Below are 23,965 nucleotides of genomic sequence, written 5' to 3'. Positions count from 1 at the left end.
TATTTAGCTGCAACTAAGATGCCAATTTCTTTTTCTCCTAAGGAAAGAAGGTTGCGAGTTGAAAAAAGTTTTAACTTTTCATGGATTGCTGATTGTCTATTTTATACTGGACCTGACCAAGTCATGCAAAGATGTGTCAGAGAAGATGAAACATATGACATCCTGCATGCATGTCATGATGAGCCATGTGGAGGTCATTTCACTGCCAAAAGGACAACATTGAAAATACTCAATACCAGATACTATTGGCCTACATTACACAAGGATGCAACTCAGTACACAAGGAAATGTGACAGATGTCAACAAATGGGTAGACCTACAAAGTCTGATGAGATGCCACTATATCCTCAAATATCTGTTAAACCATTTGACAAGTGGGGATTAGATTTTGTTGGCCCCATTGATCCACCTTCTAATGGAAAATTTTATATCTTGGTATGTACAAACTATGTGACAAAATGGGTAAAAGCTAGAGCTATACAACATGCAAGAGATAATAAGGTGGTTGAGTTTCTCTATGAAGAAATATTTACAAGGTATGGAGTACCAAGGGAAATTGTCTCAAATCAGGGACCTCAATTTACATCAATATTGATAAAAGTTTTGGTCAATGAATACAATATAAGACACATGAAATCTACTCTATATCATCCACAGTCTAATGGACAAGTAGAAGTTACCAATAGAGAGCTTGAGGCTATTCTTACAAAAATAGTGTCTATCCACAAGAAAGATTGGTCTCATCGACTTTCAAAGGCAATTTGGGCATATAGAACAACATGGAAAACACGAATTGGATTCACACCTTTTGAGATGGTTTATGGCAAAACAACAATGATGCCTATTGAATTTGAGCATAAAACCTTGAGAACAACTCTACAACTGAATATGACATTGTCTAAAGCACAGAAGGAACGCATTCAACAGTTAAATGCTCTTGATGAATGGAGGAAGATAGCTGTTCAACAGATAGAATTGATTCAAAACCAAAGAGCAAGATGACATGATAAATATATCAGAGAAAAGAAATTCAAAGTTGGTGACTGGGCACTCCTGTATGATTCCAGATATAAGGATGCTATGGGAAAACTCCAAACAAGGTGGTTAGGTCCTTATGAGGTAGAAGAAGTATTTCAGAATGGAGCAATCCATTTGTCCACAATAGATCCTGTTTGATTTAAACTCTTGGCGAATGGACACCGACTATGACTTTATCACAAGCTAGCTACTAGAGAAGAGTTCCTACAGTAGTTTGCTCCCCAAAGTGAAATAAAAGTTCTTGCAGCAAATGGCAAGGTTCCCGTAGCAACTGCCAATGATTTAGTATCAATTCATGAGCTTCCTATTGCACTTGAGCATATTGATAAAGGTGATATTCTTGCAGCCTCTGCAGTGAACTTATTCACTGTATCATAATAAAATATTTCCATGGGAATATTGTTCTCCGTACATAAAGTTTCATCCACTACATTCCATTCCACTTTCTTACCTATCACTTCATTTCATTTCACCATCATTTTCACCCAATTGCAGGTACATGTATATTGTACTTTATTTTAATTATGCATTTATTAGTTCATTATGATTTTTATCCTGTTTAAATCCACTCCAAACCCAAAATCTTGTCAGCCTATGTGGACACGTGCTAGGTTAAGTTGGGGGGGGTACTTTATCATCCTTTTTCCAATAAGATTTATTATTAGTTTTTTGATATCCCGAATTGATTTCCTAACTGACATTACTTATGATGATTATTATTTCATACAAGTGAATAATAAGGTCTGCCGCCAAAATTAAGATATGTAGATTTTAGTTTTTTGTGAAACTGTCAAACATTTTGGTGAAGTTGCGGAAGTATCAGAGTAAAAGATGGGTGGTGATCTAATTCACCATGAGCCAATGATCCATGAAGGGTTGCTATGGGATGTTTTTTGTGAACATTATTTCCAAAACCACGGCTGGTTGGATTATTTCTTGAAAATCAGGGATTTCAATGATGAAATAGCTGCGGAATTTATGCATTCCTTTGATGAAGGAGAAGCTACAGTTAAAGGGTTAAGGGTAATTTCTACAGAGTAGCAAATTGCAAAGGTCACAGGGTTGCTACAGGAAGGAGAACTCTTTCCAGAATCAAAAGATGCAAGGAGTGCCAGGGCAGAGTTCATAATTTCCACTAATAGACCCTTAATGGTGGATAGACAAGAGACTAGAAGGGTTTCTTTACTAGCACATTAGCCTCAGGTAGCTTTGTATGTTATGAAATATATTACATGTGAAGGGCGATATTCAAATATGCATTCACCTCATTTTAAGTTACTTAGTCATCTGCGTCATGGCCAGTGAGTTAATGTTCCAAATTTCTTGTACCATCTCATTTCTATAAGTGCTAAGGAGACTTGAAAATATGGAAATCGCTCTTTTAGCCATCATGGACTGGTTAAGTTGCTTGTACAATAGTCCTTGAGAGATGTTTCACAAATGGAATGGGGTGTGTTTGAGGATATTCTGCAATTTAGGGTTGATGATGATCCTATTGCGAATAATCTGCTAGCTCAAGAAGAGATTGTTGTAGAAGATCTTTCTAGTGAAGATGAGGGTTTGCTGGTTGCTGAAGGAGCCACAATTATTATGGAAGGAAATATTGAAGCAGAGTCAATCGAAGAAAAACACTCTACTTCTCTTTAAAGAGATTCACCTATTTTGCAAAGGGAAGGAAAACAATTGGAAAAGGATGAATCAGATGAAGAATTTGTTATCTGGCCACAGGAAACATAGATTCCTCCTACAACCAAGAGGCATCGAACAAAAACAAAAACTCCTGCATCTGTTTCAAAAGTGTATGTAAGAAGAACAAGAAGAAGGACACAGAAGACTCAACCTATGTGTCGTGCCCAACTTTAGGGCACAAAAAATGGAACAACAAAATTTTTTTTTTGACGTCAAGAACTCGCAATATATCCTAATAATATAATAACTTTATTAAATTTTTTGCCTTATCTAGGATGTAAATAAACTTACTTCTAAGGTTGGGTAAATTAATCCAACTCGAGCGAGCGACTTGTTTGGTGGAGATTAATTAGCATCATGGATTAGTTAGCTAGCTCAATTACCTAAGACAAGTTATCGCTAATTAAATCAAGGGATAATTGGTTATCTTAATGTATTAAATCATTCTAGGTCATATAATGATATTGCTAATGATTAATTGATGCTCATGCAAAATTTATTATTTGAATCCAACCGATGAGGGTTCGAATTACTACAATGTCATTTGCCCACAAAAACCGACAATAAGCTAAGGCCAATTCTAATTTTCCCTAACCTCTTAATTTCACGATTAATTTAAAATTCGGCCCAAATTGATCACAAAGGCTTATGGTCCATAAAATTGATTCTACAATTTCTCCTTTTAAATTTTCCTAATGTCCAAATATATTGAGGGAAATCTATTGATTAATTAAATAAATTAATCGATTTAATGTATGGTGTATCCAACTATAATAACCCCTTCATTTTTAAATCCCTTTAATTTTTACTATATTAAAATTTTAAATCCCTAAAAAAATAAATGGACATATAATAATTCCATTATTAAAATGACCCCAAATATAAATATTAAAACCAAAGTTTAAAATTTCAATTTAAATTTCCCATATATATATATATATATAAATAAATATGTATATATATATATATATATATATATATATATATATATATATATATATATATATATATATATATATATATATATATATATATAATTCTTAAAATGCTAACCCTAACCCGAAATTGGGTTAGGGTTGCATTTTTATATATTACACTTGTTTTATTTTTTTATCATTTTATACCCTAACCCGAAATGGGTTAGGGTTTATTAAACCCCTATATTTTATTGTTCGTTTTCTTTTGAGCGAGGGAGATTGCAGGTACGGCAGAGGGTTTCCAAGTGTGATGAGGCGGAGGAAGTGGGGAGGGGTTCCGGGCGCCACTGTGCATACACACAGTGGTGGCAGCGCTGCCCACTGTGTGTACACACAGTGGCGGACGGCATAGCCACCGCCCACTGTGTATACACACAGTGGCGGGCACTGTTCACTGTGCGTAGCACAGTGGCGGCCGCGACCGCTCCACTGTGTTACACACAGTGCGGTGCCCTTCGGCGCCGCCCACTGTGTGTAGCATAGTGGCTCGGCCGTGGCCGTCCACTGTGTTACACACGGTGGCCCGCATTTTTCCCCCATTTTTTTTTAAAATCATTTTATTATTTCGTGGTTGGAAATTGTTAAATGATGTGTTTTTGGGTATTAAAATGTTATATGATGTGTTTTTTTTTTGAATATCAAATATATATATATATATATATATATATATATATATATATATATATATATATATATATATATATATATATATATATATATATATATATATATATATATATATATATATATATATATATATATATATATATATATATATACGGTGCACAAAATCGTCTATGAATATGCAAATATTTTCTTCTATAGGCATCCACAGAATATGTTTTTCAAATGCAGATATATATATATATATATATATATATATATATATATATATATATATATATATATATATATATATATATATATATATATATATATATATATATATGATTAAGAAGTTTAGTCTGCAATATTTTTATATGTTTTGTAACAGGGATGCACAAGATTCAGAATATATCTTTTATTTCGTTGTTACAGGGGTATGCACATACAGGAAACTTATATATATACATTTATATATATATATAGGTATATATTTTCAATATATATACTTATATACCTATATATATATATATATATATATATATATATATATATGGTTAAATGTTGATATAATAGGGCTAAAAACCCTTATATTGTTTTGAGATTTTAACTATTAAACATTTTGTTCTTAGGCCTCTAACAGCATTAAGAATAGGTCTATATTTTTTTTTTCTTCTCCTTATTTAACAGTCATACATCCTACTTTCTACAGAAACAAAACAATACTAGTTCTCTTTTTTTTTAACAGACATAAAATAACAGTAATCTAAACTATGCAAGTAAATAATGAAGAAATAAAAACAATACTAGTTCTCTTTTTTTTTAAACAGTCATAAAATAACAGAATTGAAACTATGCAAGTAAATGATGAAACCTAATGCATTTTTCTTTTTCTTTTCTTTAATATTGCAGTAAATAAACAAGTGAACAGACTAGATTTAGATGTAGTCTACAACAATACAATGGACATCAAAATATAAATAAAAATTACATTGCTTTCTAGATTTTTAATTTACAATGACCCATATATAAAATGGGTAAATAGACTAATCAGTCTTTTCATTCCTAATCTTTGTACAGACGATAACAGAAAAACAATCTAAAGTCCTCTATTTACATATACATTTTTTTTGCTACAAATCATAAAAATTACATTTTCTTTTTTGCTTTTCTGCTTTTAAATAGAAATCAGAAATCTGAATAAAAGTCTGCAACAAAACAATCTGCAATTCCTAGTCTTTTTCCCAAGCCACCTACAAGTAAGATTTAGGACTGTGACCATGGGATGCTCACCTCCCAGCCTAGGCTTACCAGAAGCCACCCCCGAGCTAGGAGAATCAAGACCTAGACGGGGTTACAACCAAGCAATACAACACAACAATAGGGCAAACACACAAACATACACCTTCCCATCCCAAGCTACACTTTCACGACACTTTGTGATGATCAATCTATGGGTGGAAGTGGACCAAGTACCATTGGGGAGACTGCAGCCACAATATAACTCAAGCCACCTCATGGCAACACAAAATACACAGCAGATTCATCCCACACACCTTATGCCCCCCCAAAGGCTCAAAGCCATATTCTCTCCCCTTATGACCCCCAAATGCATACACAAGGCTATGCAGCAAGGGTCACAAAGGACACCCTTGAGATCACTCTCCTTAAGGAGAGCCTCTCACCCAAGGCTGTCATGCTTCTTCCACCCCAAGATCATCCTACTCTCCCAAGAGTAGAAGATCTTGGACACTCCCAAAACAAGAACACAAAACAGAAAACATAGAAATGAAACTACACATTCTTTTCTCCAACAACAATTTTACATAAACACTTTCTTTACAAGCATTTCTTTCCTTCAACAAACAACATAAACTAACATAAACAACATAAACAAGAGGAGATAAAAACCAACCTTATTCTGCCAATAGGTATGCTAAATTTAGTTGGAGATGAGCTGCCCAATCCACACAACTTCTGCAAATCTTTTGCCCCCCCCAAATTCCTCTATTCCTAAAAACTGGTTTTTTTTTCTCCCAAGTTTTTTTCCAAAAATCTCCAAGGATGGAGAGTGGGTGATTAGCTCACTAAACTTCCATTCTTAGCCTAAGAATGCCTCTCTCACTCCTTCCAACCTCTTGGATAGAGTGAGAGATCCCCCATTGGGTTGGTCTTCCCTAGGTCTTACACACTCCCTAACCTAGGTGTCTAGAGAAGGGAAATGAAATGGGGAAGAGGGATTACTATCTCCAAGAAGGTTATCCTACCAAGGATGGCACTCCTATAGATGGAATTTGTCCATCTTGGGAAAACCACTTTTTTGGGTGGTTAAACAAGTCCTAAGGGAAAGACACATGGCCAATTTTGGCCTTCACCCATAGGTACCCCATGAGGCCTAATAGAAAAGCTCTAAAATTGACTCTAGGAGTTGATTTGACCTTCAGAAAGTCCACCTGAAGTTAACCTACGGGTCAACTCTGAGTTGACCTTCCTTGTGGCTCACTAACCTAGATTTCTTGGTTCCTTCAAGGATAATTAGGAGATATAACAATTAACAAAATTAAAACTCTCAAAAAGGTGACATGACAAATTGCCAACACAACATACTACATAGGTGTCAAGTGACACTACGAAATAATTCCACATCACAATACACACGTGGCAATTGTCCCTTAAACAATTTAAACAATCCAATAAATACAAATTACATTCATGCAACATTTTACATTTACGAATAAAATACAGTACATACGGGGTGTTGTCTCTCCAAATAGACAACCCCTAGTTTTACTAACGCACATTGGCCTAGGTTTGATTCTCCCTAATATTTCCATGGTCACATGGATAATTTCCTGCACATCTCAATTTAAACATTAGTACTTCCCAAATAGCCTCATATAATATATAACACAAAATCAGAATACAATACATTCATTCTGCAAAGACTTGACATTATAAAATACGATTTGTCACAAATCAAAGCAATTTCATCATAATCCTCAAAATTTGATCCATCTACAAGATATGCAAACATTTTTCTAACATTATAACAAATCCTGAAATTCAGAACCTGCATCATCACAATATTACCCTAATCTAGAATCATATAATATTCTATAATCCACAAGGCATAGAAATGAAGCATCCATATATATCCATGTTACCAAAATCGTGGGACCATGTAAAGTTCTATATCCATAGTGTGTCAAAACTAGCATCCAAAATAGTTCCAAAATGAAAATAACTGAAGAGATAGGATGGGTCGGGGTAGGGCCTCACACTATGAGTAATCCAGCAGAGGTTATTGCAGTAGAAACTTTGGAAGAAGAAGATGTTGCAGAGAAAGAAATGCAAGAAAACCCTGTGGAAGAGGAAATTCAAGAAAACCTTGCAGAAGAATAAATTCAAGAAGAAGTTGTAATGGATAAGCTAGAAAATCTTGCTTCAGTGGCATTGCAATGTGAAGAGATTGTTGATGATGTTCTACAACAACCTAAAGAAAATGTGGGAGATATGTCAACTCAGAATGAGGAATTTATTGAAGAAATCCCATGGTCTAAAGTAGGACCTATTAGACCTCCTTAATCCCTAACTAGTTTATGAATTGCTTTAACATTTTTTAGGCAATGGGAAATAGAGAAGGATAGGTTTCAGGGGATAATTAATAAGCAACAAAAAGAGATTGAAAAGAAAGATAATAGAATTAAGGAATTAGAAGCTAAGGTAGAAGAGATTTATGGTATGGTTCCTGAGATGATGCAGTGTAGCGCACCGCCAAGAATTTATGTAGTACATTTGAAAGAGCGGTATCTGAATTTCAAATTAAACCGCATTGTTAGGCACCTTAATCCATCATTGGAAACACATGAGGAATTCTATCATGCTTATCAAACCTCTCCACATGTTGTACGAAATTTGCTATGTGAATTATATTTACATAACTATGCTGTACCCCAAGACAGAGAGTGGAATCCCTTATTGTATATTGGTGATATCCATCTCAGAGCTTTAATGTCATGGATCCAAAGTGAGTTGATCATAGGACCACAAGCCATGGATTTTGAAAAATTAGAGCTTGACTATCCATTACTATTGAGAAGGGAATCAGAAGCACCCAGGGTTTTGTATTATGACTGGCAAAAGTTGCTAATAAGAGATGATGTTAGTAAGATAGTACTTCCAATGAGAGAGGAAGTCTATCAAGTGTATGAGCATTTGGTTTAGGCCCATAGGACAACCGCACTAGAAGGGTTAACTCAACGCTGGAATCATCTACTAGATCATTTAAAACTAGGAGGACTTTACTCATTACAAAATTTCCATGCAGCCATACAAAGAGCCACCAGATACATACATCTAGGTAGGGAAAAAGCCAATAACTGATCGCCATTGATCTTTCAGCCTCCGATCCTTATGTGGCCACTTTTGGCATGCCAACCAACAGAACAAAATTATGATGCAGTTGTAGAAGAAACAACTAGATGGTCCAGGTTGGAGAAAATGAAAGGATTTTATTGGAATTTGCCTTCCAAGGGAACCGAACAGGACACTGTTTTCAGAGTTTCAACAAAAATCAGAAATTTTCCTTTTGCTGCAGGAGCTGCAAACCCTTAAAGTTGGGGGGCATGATAAGTCAATGCTTTGACATGTTTTTATCATGACTCTTAGGTTTTTTGGTATCTTTTGGGTTGCATTGTGATAGTAAAGTATTGTGAATTGACTATATGTAATCCATATTTTAAAACTGAACTTAAGAAATTATGTTTGAACTTTGTCGGTTAATTCCTGCAGCCATGCCAATTTATTCTTGCAGCCAAATGATTTGTCCCTATGATATGCGTATTATTTAGGATAATGTCATATGTGAGTTAATGAATGTATTATTTGAGTAAGATACATATGCATGTCCTTGTATGCTGTTTTTGTTTTAGTGCAGATAATAATTGATGCTGCAGTGGATGATTTTCTTTCATGCCTAAGGACTGGAGAATCATGTTTAGATAACTGGAGGTCAAACTGAAGGGGATTCGAGAAAGCACAATGTATGGCATAATCGGAGTAGTTATACTTCACCATGGGAGTTTTAACTTTGGTGCATATTGAATTCACAAAATATCACTTTGGTGTGCAAAGAATGTGGTTCGGTTTCAGATCCATGGCTCCTGTAGCCAAGCTCTTAGTTATCTCCTTCATCTGACAATTATCCACCTCTTCTTCTAGGCGTAACTTGAGTTGTCCATTGTAGTTGATCTTTTCTTTATAATAAGTTCTCCCTTCTTTCTTAGAGTTAGACAAGATGGAAAGGAATTGAGCAAAGTTTTGACAAGCATTCTGAATTTTTTCTTTTGGAATATGTAATCATTTTCAGGAAGAAGTGAATAAGAATATGTTGTTCTGATCTGTTAATAGTACTTTGTTGGGAGTTTGATATCACTCATCCAAGGGGGCCCACTTGGTGAGTGATTCTGTGTTTATGATCATTGAAGTTAGTTTTTACTTAGTTGTAGTAGAAGTTCATGACTGGATTGTTCCTGCAACCACTGGAAATAGATCTGTTGACTGTTCCTGCAGCCAAGACAGAACGATGTGATTTCTGTTATTTTTATTAGATAATTTCAGTAGTGTTTTGTGAAGCTTTCATGTAGCCTTTTATGATTTCCATTGCTTCCTTTCCTTTCTGCATAATGTTAGTTACTGCAGTAATGTAGAATAATCATTTAAGGAGCATAGTGCATATATATCGCAGACCCATTTCAAGTTTTACGTTCCTGGATTGATAACTAAATGAACACCAACCATGAAAATAGTAAACTCTCCCATATGAATGTCTAAACTTTGGATTGAGATTTCAACTAGAGGTATTATTATTATCATTATAGTTGGGGTAGACAAAGAGTAGGAGAGATAATGTTGTTTGGAGGATCCCTTTTCATGATTGGGTTAAGGTGAACTTTGATGTTGCAGCTAAAGGTAATCCTGGGAATGCTGGAGGTGGAGGAGTCATCAGAAATTCTTATGGTTTTTGTGTTGCTGCAATTGCCTCTCCCTTTGGAATTCAAAACAATCATGTGGTAGAAGCTCTGGCAATGTTAAAATGTCTCCAACTTGTTCAGAGTTTTAATTTTTTTAAAATATGGTTGGAAGGGGACTCTCTCAATATTATTTAGGCTATCAGAGGTATTAGTTTCCCCTCTTGGAACATTCATAATATTATTGATAATGCTAAAAAAAAATTAGATGCCTATGATAGTGTGTTTACTACCCACAGCCTTAGGGAAGGTAACAGGGTAGGTAATTTATTAGCTAATGAGGGGGTCATTTTAGAGGAGGATACTAAGTATATCAGAGAAGTTTCATGTAAGAATGGAGTCTGTGAGCAATTATTATTTGATAGAGTCCATGGTACATGATAATTTCATTATTACTTTTTTGGGTTCGGATCTCAATGACAGATATTGGAGTGATGTGGAGTGTCAGTTGATTACCTATTTAAGGCATTGTTATAATGAGCACTAGTGTGATGGGCCTAATCATATTAAGTGTTGGTTTATATTGAATGTCTTAAAAGACTATTCGAATAACAAGAAAATCACCTTGTTTTTTAATTCCAACGTCTTGTTTCTTCAACATTTGGTTATTTCGTGCTCTATTTTGGGTTTCGACTTGAATAACCATTACATTATGGGGGGAAATCTTAATCGCAATGAGCCTTCCAGCTGTGATAACTGGAAAAGCAAAAGGAAAATATGGTGAAGGTTGCACAGATATGGATTCACTAATTACATGGAGAAACTGCACGGGAGTAAGAAGTCCACGTCACATGGCTTTGCCAAGGGCTAGAACAATAATAAAGTTACTCTATTTGGCCAGACATGGAAGTTGGATGAAGATTTAGTGGCAGAGGTTACAGGATTTCAGAAGGGTGACATCAAATTCTACAAAGACCGCAAGTTCTCGGTGGAAGCTACCAAGAATTTGCTTAAAAATGAAGAAGAAAGGGCTCGGCTTGCTAAGAAGGACAATGTGTCCTACTACCTCCCTCACCAAGTAAAATCTTTCTGGCAGAAAATGTTGAAAGTTTTAATGGAATGCCTTACAGTTGATGGAAGGTTTTTGAAGGTTTACAATTACCATTTTGTCATCCTTAACCATTTTTGCCATGGCTCGAATATTTTGTTGCCCTTCTATTTAGCTTCTTCCCTTAATGATAGCCAAACCAACCATGCCAAGAAACCTAAATCCTACCCCATTTCTCACCAAGGCCTTATTTGGTTAATTTATGAGCATTTGAAAGGTAAAGATAGGGCTAATAGGGATGACCCCTTTATGGAGAATGCCCACATTTCTGAGGGTCATGATGGCTCTGATTTTGATGAAGATTCTTCTAATCTTCCTTTGCATAATAAATTAAAGGTTAGTGATGAAGCTAAAGAAGACATGAAAGAGAATGTTGGTTCTGAGCAAGAACAGGGGAAGGAGGTAGATGAAAAGGTAGAGAATGAGCAGGAGAAGGAGGTTGAGGGCGAGGAAGGGGATGAGCAGAGAAAAGAGGATGTTGAAGAGCCTGAAGTGAAGAATAACCCTTATGTCTTGGATAGAAGGAATGATGTTCAACACAACATGGAGGAGGGAAACCCTAGGTCTATAGGCTCTTCTCTGGGTATGGAGAATGCAGATTCCATTCTGAATGCTGCCAGAAATAGTACCCTGGAAATGTTCAATTTTCAGAAATGGGTGATTGATAACATTTCTAGTATTCAAAAAAAATAGAGAGACCTATATTATAAAATTTAGAACTTGATTAAGGATACCAACACTAAAGGTAAAGAGGATGCTACAAAGGATACTAGTGAGGTAGAGGACAAAGAAGAAATTCCGGACTAACCGGAAAAAGATATGATTAAGGGAGTTTTGAAGCATCTTGAAGATGTGGTGAGAATCATCAAAGAAAAGGGAGAGGTTGATAATGATTTGATAAACAACCAGATTACAAAAACTGAGAAGGCCTTGAAGAAATTCATGGAGCATAGTCTTGCGGTTTTGAAGGTGTCTTCTCAAAACATGAATGCTTTGGTTACTTTTCTAGAGAAGAACAAGTAGAATAAAGATACGATGATCATTGATGACGAGCCAACCTCTAGTTCTGTTCTACACTCCTCTAGATGCAGAACTAGGCAAACTACCAGTGAGATGGAGTTGAAGACCAAAGACACCCAACAGATGCAGGAAAACAAAGATCTGAAAGAGGCAGGTAATGTGATGATGATGTTGGTTAAGGATGAAGAAGAGTGTATAAAGATTTTCATTTGATATGTAATCTAGTTTTAGGTTGCCAGTTTCTCGCTGGCTTTATGTTGTTCTTTTGCATCCTTTCTATCTTTGTTCTGTTCTTTCTAGTTTCTCTTTTGCTTATCTCCTCATTATGTAAGCGGGTTTTTGGTCCCTTAAAACCTAATTTTCCTTAATCAAAAACTTTGATAGAGTAAATTCTTTAACCACATCTATAGATAGTCAAATTTATTTATTAGAAGTCCAAATTTCAGCTCTTGAAAGAGATAGAGATAAAATCATATAGAGAGATAAGGAGCTCAGAGGGTTAGTGAGTCCCTAGTTGGACACACTATATGTACATAAGAAGGAGTGTATAGATATGTTGGGAAAGCCCAGACTGATAGATTTCAAGGAGCAAGAATCTCATGCATATGCCCTAAATGGACTTGTGTCAATCTCAGGGACATTCAAATCCAATTGGGATACATACTTGGAGTTTTTGAAGAATGCTTACAAGTTCATCCAACTTTAGTAAGTATTTGTGGAAGACATTCCCCTATAGATAACTTCATTGATTTATTCATTTTTTATACCAGTTTTTGGCATTAATGCCAAAGGGGGAGTGGTGTATGTGAAAAATAAGAGGAGAAATATGTATGCATCAGATTTCAGATGGCATATGTAGCTCAGGGGGAGTAGTATCACATTCCAGGATCGACAGGGCAGATAGAAACCATTTTTCACATGAGAGTTGCCATCAATGCTAAAGGGGGAGATTGTTGGCAATTGACACTCATTCAGTTACTTATGTTGTCATTAATGGTAGCATTGGCAACATATTTTGGTTAACCAACAACGACACAAGTAGACACTTCAACAACATCAAATATTTCAAAGGTAATCGACAAACTAGGTACCGGTATGGGAAGCCGACATCCCTTGGAGATCCAGCAAAGGATAGTATACCGAGAAAGCATTTTATAATTCATATGTTTTTGTAATGAGCCAACATGTATTATCATTTTATATGTAATCTGACTTATGGTATAAATGTTTGTAAGGGTATATAAGTTAGTTTATTAGGTCATTTAAGTTATAACTTTAGAGATTAGATCTAACATGCAAAGTTTATGTATGCAAGATCATTTGTATGTGAATGCAATATTCTATAATGATCTGTAAGGTACTCATAAGGTGTATGTTATTTTGGCAAGGGTTTAGGGTTTAAGAACCAGAATAGTCAGAGCCTTAACCAGAACTCAATCAGGCATAGTAGATGCATTATATGAGTTTAGTTTTGTTGTTTTGTATCAAAAAGTGATTGTAGTCAGTGAGACTCTTGGTGATGAGTAGTGTGCTCTAGGCAGCGTGCCTTCCTACATGTGCAAGCCCCTACTATATGTAATATCTCCTCATATGACTAGTGAACTAATATTGTGGGTCACAAATCCCACCATGATTTTTCCTCATTGAGGTTTTCCATGTATAAACTCTTTGTGTTATGGTGTTCATTTATGTGATTGCATTATTTGTTTCAGTTACTTGTATTTATGTTTACTGGTTGATAAATGAATGTTTTGATAAGGCTAAAATCTTACATTCCAATAGAACAATGATTCACCCCCCTCTCAGTGTTCTTGGATTCCAACATAATATCCCAAGAAGATTCCTTCATCACATCTTGCATCAAACTTTCCTATATCCTCATCTTTTTTGATATAACATTTCCTTCCAAAAACTCTGAAATATCTAACTGAAGGAACATGAACAAACCATAACTCATAAGGAGTCTTACTGGAATCACCTTTTATATGCACCCGGTTGAATGTATAAACAACAATGCTAACAAATTCTCTCCAAAAGGTTTGTGCAACATTTCCTTCAATCAACATAGTCCTAGCAACATCCAAAAGAGTTATGTTCTTTCTTTCAACAACTTTGTTCTGCTAAGGGGTTCTAGGAGCAGATTATTGTCTTCTTATTCCATTCCTCTCACAAAATATATTAAACTCATCAGATGTGAATTCTTCTCCTCTATCAGATCCCAAACACTTTATCTTCAATCTTGTCTCAGTCTCCACCTTAGCTTTGAATATCTTGAATTTATCCAATGCTTATGATTTTTCCCTTATAAAAGTCACCCACATCTTTCTAGAGTAGTCATCAATTAGTAACATGAAATATCTATCACCCTGAATGCTTCTCACTCTTATGGAGCCACATAAGTTAGTATGCACAAGATCTAATAATCAATTAGATGTATACAACTTACTTTTGAATAAAGTTCTTGTTTTCTTTCCCAACTAACATTCTTTACATACCGGATGAAAAGGCTTTACAATCTTAGGCAAATCTCTAACAACTTGAGTAGAACTTATCCTTATCATGCAATCAAAATTAACATGACACATCCTCCTATGCCACAACCAAATTTCATCTATCTAAGCAATCAAACAACTTTTCTCACTGTCATTCAAGTGAAATATATTACCTTTAGTCTTAGTCCTTGATGCAATCTCTATTTTAGAGGCATTCAGAATCTTGCATTTACCATTCTTGAATTGCAAATCATATCCATTGTTAACCATCTATCCAACACTCAAAAGATTATATTTTAAACCTTCAACATATAATACATCATCAATATTATGCTTACCATCAAAGGATTTAGAACCTCTACCACGGATCACACAAGCTTTATCATCTCCAAATCTCACTATACCACCATCATACTTCTCCATATTCACAAATTTTCTTTTATCACCTATCATATGATGTGAACAACCAATGTCAATTACCCATTCATCTTTCTCTTCAATCTTAGCAGCCAAATCTTTCTCATCAACATTGCAACTTGTAGAAATCATTGGTACTAAATCATCTTCCTTGATAGCAATAAATACAAATTTTTCTTTTGAATTCCCATTATCCAATTCTTCATCCATCACACCTTCATCAACAACATAATAGCATTTCTTCTAATATCTGTACTTCTAGTTATACTTATAGGGCTTATCATACTTATCATGCTTCTCATATCTATCATTCTTATCAGATCTTTCATGCCTTTCATGCTTATCATACCTAGACATTCTCTCAGTACACCTAGAAGCAAATGTCCTATTTTATTAGAAAAGAAGCATTTCAAAGGCAACTTTCCAGCATACTTACCAACTCCTTTAGGCAATCTCCAAGCAATAGGTGCTTCAAGCTCATCCAACTCCCTTTCTTTTTCTTCCATCTCTCTCATCTCTCTTTCATGTCTAGAAACCCTAGATGAACTTTCTCCTGGATCATACTTCTTCTTCCCAAATACATTGGATTTAAATGAAGTCTAAGATTTACCAGGTGATTCTCCAAATTTACACAACTCAAATGCGGCAACCTTTCCAACCAACATGTCTCTTGTCACAGTAGTCACACTTGGGATCTCATCAATAGCAATAACTTTAGCTTTATAAATAGAAGGCAAGGGTCGCAGTACCTTAGAAACAATTTCATCTTCTTCAATGGTTCCACCAACACATCATCTAATGTTCATAACAAGTTCATTCACCTTAGCCATAAAGGATTTTATGTTCTCATCTTCACCCATCTTCAATGTCTCATACTTTCCTTTCAAAATTTGCAACTTAGCAACTTTAACTTGTGCATCTCCTTCATACAAAGTCTTTAGCTTTTTCCAAATCTCATGTACAGTATTCAAATCCATCATATTAGTCATCTCCAAATTGGTCAAGGGACTCAACAATGCTTCCTTATCTCTTATTTTATGTTCAACTTCCTTGATTTCATCAATAGTAACCGGTCCGTTCGGAGGGACATTGTAGAAGTTCTTTGTAATCTTCCAATAATCTTCTCCAAGACACTTTAGATGAACTTCCATCCAATCCTTCCAAACAGTATAATTGTTTCCATCAAATCTAGGAATCTCCTTAATTGAATACATAGGTTTCCATCTAAAATCTCCTCAATTGGTCAATCTTCTTTTGGAGGATCTATCTTTGATACCAATTATTGGAAAAAACAAAGAAGGAAAAATGATAGGGGGGTTGAATCAGCTTTCATTGGATTAAAAATTTAAGCACAATCTCAGATCTAAGAAATTGCAACAAGAATAAAGATAAACACAATAATAATAACACACATAACACTAAGATTTTGACATGGAAATCCCAGTTAAGGGGAAAACCATGGGGGGAACCTACCCACAATAAGATCATACTCTACAGTAGTATGTGTAAATATTATAATGGGTAATGTACATACATTCATACACATTGCCTAGAGCTCACTGCTCAAATTGCAATGACCCAGACGACTATAGCCCTCAGGGAAGGTTCATTACCTTACAAAGATATTCAAACTACAATATGGTTGAAATGAACTACAAAGATAGCATCTGCTAATGCCTGATGATAGTTCCGGTTAAACACAATTGTCTACCCTACAACAATCACTGCTCAATACATCACACTGAAAGATGAATTTTCTTATTTGCACATACACCACTCTCTAATAATGCTGACACAACCTCGACACCCAAATTACATGAATATTACACCTATTTATACAAGTCATCAACCTTGACTACAAGGTCGGCCAAACCCTCAACACCTAATTACAAAATTACATCACACAATACATAAATCATCCACTGGACCAATACAATTCCATAGATAGAATAGCATGGACCCAAATCAACTCCTCAAACATGCAACACCACTAGAAATCTCACTAAGATCAACCACAACATGATACACCATCAAAAATACCACATAACATGAAGAATATCACTGGACCCATAAGATATTGAAGAACAAACACAATGATCAATGCACACCACCAAAACAAATAGGACATGATTAGGAAACACCAACAAGCATGTTAGAACCATCCACAATAGCTGCACAAACACCACTTAATCAAATCTTCATTGATCAACACGTTAAAACTCAAGAACACTCAACATTAACAACTCAGACAAGAAAGATAGCTTGCAGAGAACCAAATCATGAACCATCTGAAATGAAGATACATGTGAACATCCCAAACACTTTCCCAAATCCACAACTCAAGATAGGATCATACTAGAGCACAATGGATCAAATACCAGAACATCGCATCACTGAACACTGAAAAATAATCTCCATAACTCGATCATATCATCACATAGCATCATGAAATCAATAAAGAATGAAGTATCTCTAGTTGATTCAACATCCCAAATAGATAAACCAACTACATCAACTCATTGCAAACACCGGATCACCAAAACAATTCTTTGCAATACCAAAACACAAAAATATGTCGATATCAATGACAACAACATATCCTAGCAGTAGCAATATCCAACAACAATTCCTACAAAACAGGCCACAAGAAATATAGTGATTAAATTCATGAAGGACCATATAATAACTAGATTCAGAGTGCCTGCTAGGATCGCTATGGACAATGGAACGAGTTTTCATTTATATGAGTTCACTTCATTTTGTGGTAGATATGGAATTAATATTCCATACTCAGCACCCTACCATCCCCAAGCAAATGGACAAGCTGAATCTAGCAATAAAAACATCCTAAAGATAATCAATAAAATGTTGGGTCAAAATAAAAGATCTTGGGACTCAAAACTCAAACTTGCATTATGGGCAGATAGGATCACAATTAAGAAGGCTACATGCAAGTATCCATTTGAATTTGTTTATGGAACACACTTGCAATGATTCGTATGCACGATCTATTGCCTGTGAACAAATTCATAATCAAGGAAGGTTTGGATGTCCCTGAGCCAATGGAAGAGAGAATGGAACAAATTGTAGAAATGAATGAGGTTAGGCTGGAAGCACAAAAGAAAAATATAAAGATACAACAGAAGGCACAATACTTGTATGATAAGAGGACTAAAGATAGGAAGTTTCAGGAAGGGGATTTGGTACTTATGTGGAATGCCAGAGATCATGACAAAGGAAATCATGGTAATTTTGAATCCCTATGGGTTGGTCCTTTTGTCATCACATGGAAGAATGGAGCAGACTCATATTTTTTACAAAATATTGAAGGTCAAAACATGGAAGGTCAAAGCATGGAATTGCAAGCACATGGACAATTCCTGAAGATATTTTTCTCTTGATTATTATCCATGTGCAGTAGTTTCGGTTTTATCTCTACAAATTATACCCTTCCCTTTTCCTATAAAGTTTTTTCCTTTATAGTTTCTATCCTAGAGAAAACCGGATTCTTTCTATACCCACTAGGGGTATACATCCCCATACAAAGCCACTATTGGAACCCTAATTTTTGATAAAATTCAGTCTTCCCTAAAATTTTCAATTGGCCATTTTTCCTGAACCCTACCATCAATATGATTCTTATATTCCATCAACTTGGTAGAAAATTCTCTATATTACTAACACTAGGCTCTGTACATTCATGATATTGGTTGAGAAGAATGGTTTATTCATCTAACATATAAGATTCTTATTGTTACAAGTTCACTAATGAAAGACATGATACTACAAAAATTTCTATATGTGAGGTAAAATGGGGTCCTACAAGGGTAGAGCTCAAAATATAGCTTCAAAGCAGAGCATTAAGATGTTCTTGGTGAGAAAGCCATTTTTCGACAAGACTTAGTGTGCAACTCAGCAAAATGAACACCATCTCGGGGTAGAAAGTAGCACCGACAAAGTAAATATGACCTTCTCTGAAAAGACTAGTTACACTAAAAAGGTTTCTCTATTAGCTTAACATCCTTATCTTTCATCAAAAACATGAGCTTCAGTGTAACATAGTCATTCTACTAAGTGCAAAAAAGTTTTGCCAAAAGCACATCCTACAACAAAAATAAGCTTATTGGGGTAAGGTACCTAGGCTAAACCAAAAATATAAAAACATGACTATAAGGTATCAGGGAAACTCCCTACTCGTCATACTGAAGCTAATGGTTTTCAGTGTAGTGACTAAAGGCTGTTAGACTTAAAACAGTTTCACTGAAATAGCATGCTATGCCAAAAACTAGGTGGGACCAACAACTATGAAAGGAAGTTGGAATATTCTATCAAAAAAACCCGAGGATGGTCTTCCTGAAGCAACCATTTTTAGTATAACTGTGCGAATCAATAAAAGGCATAAGCGCTATACCAAAAGATGGTTCTACACTAAAATGTTGGAGGAATTGAAAGTTGCTACACCGATAAGAGTTTATGTTTTGACATAGTTGAAGACAACGGAGAAAGGAAAAATAATTTCACCAAAACTAGTACCTACACCGAAAATACTAAATGATGGCGAAACAAGATGTATGGTCCTCTGACATTAATTTGCACCAACTTGATATTATGTCGCACAAATTTTGGATTCAGGAATTAAATGACCATTCTACAACTATCCCTCAAAGCAATGATTCATAAAACTTAAAATATAAAATTGACATTCATTCAGTCACTGTGGGATTATCCAGACAATGGAGGCTAGAGCATATCAAAACAAGAAGCTAGCAAGTTCAAAATTGGTAATTCCATTACAAGTAAGTGCTCAGTTTCAAAGAAAATCTTTTTAAATTTGATTGTTCAGTTTATGTTGCTATGGATGGTTCATCTAAAAAACCTAGGGTTAGAAAACAAAAGGAAAAGGCAATCGAAATAGAGAATCCCTGAGAACCAAAACCTAAGAAATAAAAGAAGGAGGGAAGGAACCTAAACCGGGATCTAATGGACCAATTTCCTGATTTTGGCCCCAATTAAAGAAGGTCATCTCAATTAGATGTTTTAGGGGACAAGTATGAGAACCTAGGGTATGTCTGGATGCCCATAAGAGGGTATGAATTAATATTGTATCATTTCAAAAAAAGAAATAGGGCAAAACCTATTTGCAACCCATGGGTTTTTAATGTTAAAAAATTGGTAGTTCCCAACATCTATGTTAATGTTGATTTAATGATTCTACTAGCCAAAAATTATGATCCTGCAACCAAAGTGATTCATGATGTTGTCGGGAAGCCACTATTGCCTATAAAAAGGGACTACATGTCCAGAGTGTTTGACCTAGACCTAACCTTGAAACAACTTGTTGATATCACTCTCTTGACAAACGAATATGCCAGACTTAAGGATGTGTACAAGAGATAAAAGTTTCCAACTCATAAGCCCAGAGATGGAAATGATCTCAAGGTGTTTGATGAAAATGAGGAACCCCCATATGAGTTGGATTTATTTAAAGAATACTTTAAATACACTTACTATTCAATCTGTCAAATTATGGGGATTGAGGTTAAAATTCTTATGGATGTAGCTCTTATGGTGTTGATTGTAGATGTGAAAATGCATGATGCTTAGCCATTTGATTATGTGTCGATGATGGTGAACTAGATAAATCATTGATTGGAGAAAATCAAAGCCAACCCCGGTGAAATCTATTTCAAACATTATTTTATGCTTACGCACATGCTCCTGTATGTTGGGCAAAGATTGGATATGTGGACTGATGGTTTCAGAGTTAACTAGTATGAGAGATAGGGTATGAGGAAGCCAATTTAGATGTGGACAACTGTATGGGATCAAAGATGCTCATGGTCCCAATACTTATATTTTGAAAAATAATTTGTTAAACTCTTATGCCAAATTCTTGGCTAGCCATGCAATTATGCTTTAACACCAGAAATTCATAAATTTATTAGGCTTAAAGAGTATGATGAATGATAGCTAATCAATCACAATTAGGGAGATTGGTATGCACTTCAGGATTGCATGAAGATAAGAGTGTATGGATTTGAAGGCACCCCTTCTGTTACTCCCTAAAAAGGTGCCAAACATGACTGCATATTTGGAGATTATAAGACAACTCATTGAAGTGAGCTCCACACATTTAGGAGCTCATGGGAAAACACCCCTTATGCCTAGGTACCTATGCTTTGGAGAATTTGCAGTTTCTTCCACCAAAGGTTATGATCTTATAAAAGATAAGTTGGCCTATTTTGGCCTAGCATAGGATGAACCTAGGGTAAATTTTGACCTTGAAGGATTCATGAGCTCACTACGGTCTTATGAGCGTGTTCCACTTATACATGATGACCTGATTAGAAATTTGAGTGAGCCACAAGCTATGGACAACTTGGAAGCTTATGCCAAGGTAATTAGGGATGAGGAATGAAAAAATAATCATAATTTATTGAAGGATGATGATCATTTAGATATTTGGGAGCCCATTTCTCGCATCAATGAAAATATTGCTCATTTGGATAGAGTAATTGAAGGGGTCCCTTTGAGTGCCTTGGATAGAGATACAAGAAAACCATTGGGAAGAAATAAAAGTTGTAACACCTCTTCTATGTATGTCCTCATAGCCGGACCCCCCAATACAAAGTGATACAGAGGATATTTGAGAGTAGGATCCATCCCATGTCCCAAAACAAGAGGATGTTATTGTAGAAGCCATAACAGAAAGAGAAGATATCAGACAACTTGTTAGTGAAAAGTTTATTTCTGTAACAAGTTCATTCATTATCAAGAGTTCAAGACATTCCTATATAGGTACAAAGGAAAATTGATCAGGCAACAAGTTGGTGAAGTGACACAGGAAAATGAGGGTGAATTACTTAACAAACTGCAACAAGATGTAGATAGTGGAATTGCTATCATGACCCCTATTAGGGGAAGACAGCTGCAAAATGCCAATGTACTCATTGTACCTGAATGGGATAAGAGTTCTGCTCTATTATTCGATAGCTTTGTAAAGAACCATGAAATTCAAAAGAGGATGTCTTTACAAGATATTGACAAAATATACTCTTGCTCTAGCTTTGACCTAGATAAGAAGGTGTTGTTGCAATGGGCCTTATATCCCAAGAATAAAATGCCCACCTTAGTGTAGACCGATAAGGTATTTGGTCATCTCATGGTCTGAAGGTTTGGTGAAAATCCCTTAGAAATAATAGACCTAGATATAAATGTGGCAGAATTCACCAAGGCCTAGATAAAACATGTAGTGAAGGAAAGAGACACCTATAGGGCAAAGTATGAAAAAGTAGAGGAACACGTTCATCGGTTGGAGGAGGAGCTGAGGTTGATTCCTAACAACGAAGATTTTTCTTATGAATGGGAGCAACAGATTACTGAAGCACTACAAGACACAAATTACTAGTGATATTAAGCAAAGAAGCTACAAAAGAAATTGAAGAAGAAGGAAGAACAAGGAAAAAGGATCACCTATGACATGATGGCAGGACTATTCACCCATAGGTTCAATGAAATGATGCAGTATGCAAATTATTACTAGAATACTTATGTGGGAACCTTCAGGGCATTACAGTAACATGCTATACTAATAGAACGAGTGAAAGAAATAGTTGATAAGGTGCAAGATCCCGAATCTTTCAAGTTGCCAAAAAATGTCAGAAAGTTGTGGTTGAAATAAATGGAGTACACATAAGAATTGGAGGATGATATGTGTATATGGTGAAAATGGATAACAACAATATTGAAAGACTAAATGAATTCAACCAAAAAACCCTAGCCTAACAACAACAAAGATCCACCATAACATATGAAGATTACCTAAGACAATGCAAATCAAATGAAATCACAAAGATTATACCATCACATGTCCAATAGGGTTTGGATCTCCATTCTTCATATCTCCATTGATCTTTCTTGATATATTTGCTCTCAGATTTTATGTGTGCACAAGAGCTCAATAAAAAAAGGAAATATGGTTGCAAGTAGGCTTGATCACATATGAAAGTTTGAAAGTGTAGTTGGGTAGTCAATTGATCAGTCAGTTAGTTAGTTCGGGTTGATAATGAAGAAAGCATCTCCTTATATAGAAGACACTATAAGAAATGGAGGGGTAAGATTGAGAGGTGTAAAAGATAAATGGTCGGCTATGATTAGAGGGTAGATAGAGAAAATATGAAAATAATGAAAGGGTAGGTAGTGTAGGAATTAAGAGATGAATGACATGTGTCATGGGTAGAAAAGGTTAATGAATTAATTAAATAAATAAAGATTTATTTAATGAATAGAGGAAGTGGGATCAATTAAATAAATAAGATATTTATTTAATTTAGGAAAAAAGATAATTTAAATAAATAAAGGTATTTATTTAAATGAGAAATAAGGCTAGAAGAGGATAAATGAATTAATTAAATAAATAAAGATTTATTTAATTAATAAAAGAATTAGGCTAAGATAATTAAATAAATAAAGATATTTATTTAATTAGACATGACAATTTTAGGTGTTTACATTTTGCCCCTCTTTGAGACAATGCAGCTTGTCACATTGTTTCAAAGAAGATAAGATGAACTGATACAAAGTTGCCCCAAGATGGGAATGATATGCCCCCTTGAGAGATTGGATGAAAATGTCTAAAAAGATTGTAGACAA

This window comes from Cryptomeria japonica, chromosome 4 (genome assembly GCF_030272615.1).
Source record: "Cryptomeria japonica chromosome 4, Sugi_1.0, whole genome shotgun sequence".
Taxonomy (NCBI): Eukaryota; Viridiplantae; Streptophyta; class Pinopsida; order Cupressales; family Cupressaceae; genus Cryptomeria; species Cryptomeria japonica.
This window is presented reverse-complemented; position numbering follows the sequence as displayed.